This window comes from Babylonia areolata, chromosome 17 (assembly GCF_041734735.1).
Source record: "Babylonia areolata isolate BAREFJ2019XMU chromosome 17, ASM4173473v1, whole genome shotgun sequence".
In the NCBI taxonomy this organism is placed as follows: Eukaryota; Metazoa; Mollusca; class Gastropoda; order Neogastropoda; family Buccinidae; genus Babylonia; species Babylonia areolata.
The window spans coordinates 11,457,437-11,464,453 of record NC_134892.1 but is presented as its reverse complement, the minus strand read 5'-3'; positions in this window follow the sequence as shown (position 1 = coordinate 11,464,453).

Genomic DNA, 7,017 nt, shown 5'->3' with positions numbered 1-7,017 from the left:
AAAGAGAGACATAGAAACAGAGAAAAAGAGAGACAAAGAAAAAGACAGAGAGAGGTGGAGAAAGGGAGACACGGAGAGAGAGAAAAGACAGAAAGAGAAAGAGGCAGAGAAAGGAAAGAGAGACAGAGAGAGACAGAAAGAGGTAGAGAAAGAGAGAGATAAAGACAGAGAGAGACAGAGAAAGAGAGAGAGAGGCAGAGAAAGAGACAGACAGACAGACATACAGACAGAGACAGAGAGAAGGGGTCAGAGAAAGAGACAGAAATAGAGACAGAGAAGAGATCGAGACAGAGGGAGAGAGGGACAGATAAAGAGACAGAGGGTGGCAGAGAAAGAGACATAGATGAGAGACAGAGACACGGAGACAGAAAGAGACAGAGAGGGGCAGAGAAAGAGACACAGAGAGAGAGAAAGAGACATAGATGAGAGACAGAGACACGGAGACAGAAAGAGACAGAGAGGGGGGCAGAGAAAGAGACACACAGAGAGAGAAAGAGACATAGATGAGAGACAGAGACACGGATACAGAAAGAGACAGAGAGGGGGCAGAGAAAGAGACACACAGAGAGAGAAAGAGACATAGATGAGAGACAGAGACACGGAGACAGAAAGAGACAGAGAGGGGGGCAGAGAAAGAGACACACAGAGAGAGAAAGAGACATAGATGAGAGACAGAGACACGGAGACAGAAAGAGACAGAGAGGGGGGCAGAGAAAGAGACACAGAGAGAGAAAGAGACATAGATGAGAGACAGAGACACGGAGACAGAAAGAGACAGAGAGGGGCAGAGAAAGAGACAGAGAGAGAGAGAAAGAGACATAGATGAGAGACAGAGACACGGAGACAGGAAGAGACAGAGAGGGGCAGAGAAAGAGACAGAGAGAGAGAGAAAGAGACATAGATGAGAGACAGAGACACAGAGACACGGAGACAGAAAGAGACAGAGAGGGGCAGAGAAAGAGACACACAGAGAGAGAAAGAGACATAGATGAGAGACAGAGACACGGAGACAGATAAAGAGACAGAGAGGGGCAGAGAAAGAGACACAGAAAGAGAGAAAGAGACAGAGAAGGAAAGAGAGGGAGATACAAAAATAGAGTGGGTGGTACAGGGAAAAGAGAAGAGGGGAGGGACAGACAGACATTCGGATGAGACGATAAACCGAGGACCCGTGTGCAGCATGCACTTTGCGCACGTAAAAGAACCCACGGCAACAAAAGGGTTGTTCCTGGCAAACTTCTGTAGAAAAATCCACTTCGATAGGAAAAAGAATTAAAACTGCACGCAGGAAAAAAAAAATGCAAAAAAAAATGGGTGGCGCTGGAGAGAGCACACAGAGAAATCTGTTATGATAAAAAGAAATCAAATACAAAAAATAAAAATAAAAAATACAGACAGACAGAGTGGAGAGTGGGTTTTGGGGTCTGTTCACAACATGGACAAGATCACCACTGGACTGATACGTAGAGCTAGACATCCTACTCCCGCCCTCCCTCCTCTTCCTCCTCCTCCTCCTCCTCCTCCTCCTCCTCCTCCTCCTCCTCCTCCTCCGCCTCTCCCTCCTTCGTTTGTTAACATTGGTGATTTTTTTTTTTTTTTACTAAATTCCCTACCATAGTCAATGCCCCAATAATTTCTAAAGAAGAAAGAAAGAAAGAATGGATGAATGAATGAATGAATGAATGAATGAATGAATGAGAAAAGGAAAGGAAGGAAGAAAGGAAAAAAAGGAAAGAAAGAAAAAATGAATGAATGACTGAATGAATGAGAAAAGGAAAGAAAAAAAAAACAAGAAAGAAAGAATGGAAAAAAGAATGAATGAATAAATGAATGAAAAAAAACTTTGCCTGTAAACTATTCCAAATCAATTTGAATTCAAGTCGATTCGATTCGATTCAAAAGAAATGATTGTCTAACGGTCAACACTAGATTGATACATGGAGCTAGACACTCTGTTCTTTCTCTTCATCAACCCCGCACCCCCCCCCCCCCCCCACCCCCACCCCCACTAACCACCATCTCCCCCTCACCCCGCCCCATGCCTTCAGTCCTTTGACGGTGGCGTTGCTGCCTGTAGACTATCCCAAATTCAACTGAGTTCAATTCGATTCGATTAAATTCAAAAGACATCACTGTCTAATGTTCACCACTGGATTGATACATAGAGCTAGCCCCCCCCCCCCTTGCCCCCTGCTCCCCCCCCCTCCCTCCCCACCCCTAGTTTCTATTTGGTAATATCTGGACTCCTTGCAACAATCATCGACCAAAAAGACTATTGCTGTTGTTGGTGAGGGGTTTTTTTTTTGGAAGCAAGGAGTAAAACAAAAGGATGAATGAATGAATGAATGAATGAATGAATGAATGAAAAGAAAAATCAGCCTTTTGAAGGTGGCCTAACTGTTTGTAGTCAGTTCAATTCAATTCAGCTCGATTCGATTCAAAAGACTTTTTATTGTTTGACGTTCACCATTGGACGGATACATAGAGCTAGACACCCTCAGCTCCTCCTCCTCCTCCTCCTCCTCCTCTTCCTACTCATATCTTCACTCGTTAACATCTAGACTCCCTGCTGCAATCATCGCCCCAAATATGTTATTTTTCTTTGGAAGAAAGGAAAGAAAGAAAGGAGAAAGAAAAAAAGAAAAATGAATGAATGAATGAATGAATGAATGAATGAATGAAACAAAAATGAAAACAAACTCAAACAATGCTGAAAAGAAGAACTGTTATTTTGAATTTGGCAATGAACTTTCAACAACAAAAAAATCTTTCGGGAGAGTAACATTCCAACCACTTACAGACTGACCTTTATGGAATGAAGAGCCAGAAGACATAGTGTCTGCCGTACTGTATGTAACACAACGTGATGGGGAAACTCTACCCAAAGCACTCCCTTCTTATTCCAAAATCAGCCCATGTATGCACGGTACACAAAAGGAATCTGGGTCTAGTGAATGCAAAATGTCTAATCTGCCTTTTCAGACAGTCGATCGCCACTGGCAGCGTTTTCAGACAAAACAAGCTCTGCATAAAATAAGAAAGAAAAAAGTTTCCAGACAGCCACACACCACGTGTTTGTCCGTACGGGCATGCCATGCCATGTCTGGAAAGTTTGGAAACAGGCGCTAGCGTATCTATTGCCTGGCCATTACGACTAACCAAGACCACTTCTCCTTTCCGTCATCCCACCCCTACCCCATCCCCCACTCAGCCACACCCCTCCCCCTGCAACCTTCTTCACACAAAGTCCACACTCCACACTCGCAGCATGAGGCCATCAACACGCTCGCTGAAAACTGAGGGGGACAAGACGAAGACGATGGGAAAGAAAAGGAGAAAGAGTTCAGTGAGGGTCCCTTTTTTTCTTGTGAGGACCTTCAGAATGAAGACTGACACTTTCTCTCCGCAGGTCGGCACCACATCTGATCGGCTCCGTTCTTTCTTTCTTTTCCTTCATCCATCAATCTACAGCAGCCATCTGCAGCCACGGGAAAATATAGAGAGAGAAAAAAAAGAAACTTGGTCAGCGGCTGAAGCACTTTCTGACAGCACCCTGCCCTGTCTGTCAGACACGTTTCAGTTAATAGATTTTCTTTGACAGACACCCCCACCTCCACCCCAACAGCCCCTCCACTCTCTCTCTCTCTCTGTCTCTCTCTCTCTCCACACACACACACACACACACACACACACACACACACACACACACACACACACACACAGTTGGCTTAGGGGAGGTATAGGAAAGCTCGAAGAGGGAAAGTGTGGTGGAGAGGGTGGGTGCAGGAGGGGACTGGAGGACCACTAAAGTCCCTGTCATTTTCTGGAACTCACACTGCACTGACACCCCTTGTGCTCTACCGTGCCAAAGTTAGCAGAAGACTGCATGCGGCGAGCATAGAGACCCACCACGACGTGCGTCTGACGTTTCACACTCACAGACAAACAGTACATAAGCTAAGCTTCAGTTGCAGACTTCAGCAGGCATAGAGACCACCATGATGTCAACCTGATCCACATAATACTACACCACATCCTCCTGAATAAAGGGGTCGGGGGGTTGTGAGGGGATGGGGATGGGAGGTGTGTTGTGGTGGTAAGCAGATGCCTGACCGGTATCAATGATATCCAACGTACTGGTCATGCTTTAAAAGCACTCAAGCAGAACATGTGGACAGCACTAGTTTCAAAAGTTGATACAAGTGAAAAGATTTACGTCTATCACCCTCACCCAGTACTTCAATACACCACCGCTGGGAAATAGAAAGAAACAGTTCCTTAAGAACAGCTTACAAATAAGTTTTCTTTCAAACATTCTTTTAGAATTGACCTTTCAGCTTGTTTGATTATTCGATCGTGCTTTTGTTTTCTTCGTCGTTGTTGTTGTTATTATAATTATTTATTTATTTATTTATTTATTTATGCAAGCTTATCTATTATTTATTCCCCCGGGTTTTTTTTGGGTTTTTTTTTTGTTTGTTTTGTTGTTTTTTTTGTTTTTGTTTTTTTTTGTGTTTTTGTTTTCTCAAGGCCTGACTAAGCGCGTTGGGTTACGCTGCTGGTCAGGCATCTGCTTGGCAGATGTGGTGTAGCGTATATGGTTTTGTCCGAACGCAGTGACGCCTCCTTGAGCTACTGAAACTGAAACTGAAACTGTTGTTGTGGTCAGGACAATGTATCATAAAATCAAACATTGGGGATACAAGTGAAACTGTTGTGTCAGGGTAACCTTGCTCAATTTCATAAAGAAGAAACAAAGAACAAGTTATTTTTAACTCAGCGATGAACTTTCAACAACAAAAACTATTTCGGGACAGTACCATTTCCAGCCACTTACATACTGACCTTTATGGAATGAAGAGCCAGAAGACATAGTGTCTGCAGTACTGTATGTAACACAACGTGATGGGGAAACTCTACCCAAAGCACCCCCTTCTTATTCCAAAATCAGCCCATGTATGCACGGTACACAAAAGGAATCTGGGTCCAGTGAATGCAAAATGTCCAATCTGCCTTTTCAGACAGTCGATCGCCACTGGCAGCGTTTTCAGACAAAACAAGCTCTGCATAAAATAAGAAAGAAAAAAGTTTCCAGACAGCCACACACCATGTGTTTGTCCGTACGGGCATGCCATGCCATGTCTGGAAAGTTTGGAAACAGGCGCTAGCGTATCTATTGCCTGGCCATTACGACTAACCAAGACCACTTCTCCTTTCCGTCATCCCACCCCTACCCCCATCCCCCACTCAGCCACACCCCTCCCCCTGCAACCTTCTTCACACAAAGTCCACACTCCACACTCGCAGCATGAGGCCATCAACATGCTCGCTGGAAACTGAGGGGGACAAGACGAAGACGATGGGGAAGAAAAGGAGAAAGAGTTCAGCGAGGGTCCCTTTTTTTTCTTGGAGGACCTTCAGAATGAAGACTGACACTTTCTCTCCACAGGTCGGCACCACATCTGATGGGCTCCGTTCTTTCTTTCTTTTCCTTCATCCATCAATCTACAGCAGCCATCTGCAGCATCTGCAGCCACGGGAAAATAGAGAGAGAGAAAAAAAAAGAAACTTGGTCAGCGGCTGAAGCACTTTCTGACAGCACCCTGTCCTGTCTGTCAGACACGTTTCAGTTAATAGATTTTCTTTGACAAACACCCTCACCCCCCCAACAGTTCCTCCTCCACCCTGCACACCTTTCTCTCTCTCTGTCTCTGTCTCTCTCTCTCTCTGTCTCTCTGTCTCTCTCTCTCTCTCTCTCTCTCTCTCTCTCTCTGGCTCTTCACAGGCTGGCTAAGGGGAGGGAAAGGAGTGCTGGAAGAGGGAAAGTGTGGTGGAGAAGGAGGGGGGCAGGAGGGGACTGGAGGACCACTAAAGTCCCTGTCATCTTCTGGAACTCACACTGCACTGACACCCCTTGTGCTCTACAGTGCCAAAGTTAGCAGAAGACTGCATGCGGCAAGCATAGAGACCCACCACGACGTGCGTCTGACGTTGCACACTCACAGACAAACAGTACATGAGCTAAGCTTCAGTTGTAGACTTCAGCAGGCATAGAGACCACCATGATGCCAACCTGATCCACATAATACTACACCACATCCTCCTGAATAAAGGGGTCGAGGGGTTGTGAGGGGATGGGGATGGGAGGTGTGTTGTGGTGGTAAGCAGATGCCTGACCGGTATCAATGATATCCAACGTACTGGTCATGCTTTGAAAGCACTCATGCAGAACATGTGGACAGCACTAGTTTCAAAAGTTGATACAAGTGAAAAGATTTACGTCTATCACCCTCACCCAGTGCTTCAATACACCACCGCTGGGAAATAGAAAGAAACAGTTCCTTCAGAACAGCTTACAAATAAGTTTTCTTTCAAACATTCTTTTAGAATTGACCTTTCAGCTTGTTTGATTATTCGATCGTGCTTTTGTTTTCTTCGTCGTTGTCGTTGTTGTGGTGGTCAGGACAATGTATCATAAAATGATACAAGTGAAACTGTTGTGTCGGGGTAACCTTGCTCAATTTCATAAAGAAGAAACAAAGAACAAGTTATTTTTAACTCAGCGATGAACTTTCAACAACAAAAACTATTTCGGGACAGTACCATTTCCAGCCACTTACATACTGACCTTTGTGGAATGAAGAGCCAGAAGACATAGTGTCTGCCGTACTGTATGTAACACAACGTGATGAGGAAACTCTACCCAAAGCACCTCCTTCTTATTCCAAAATCAGCCCATGTATGCACGGTACACAAAAGGAATCTGGGCCCAGTGAATGCAAAATATCTAATCTGCCTTTTCAGTCGGTCCATCGCTGCTGGCAGCGTTTTCAGACAAAACAAGCTCTGCATAAAATAAGAAAGAAAAAAAGTTTCCAGACAGCCACACACCATGTGTTTGTCCGTACGGGCATGCCATGCCATGTCTGGAAAGTTTGGAAACAGGCGCTAGCGTATCTATTGCCTGGCCATTACGACTAACCAAGACCACTTCTCCTTTCCGTCATCCCACCCCTA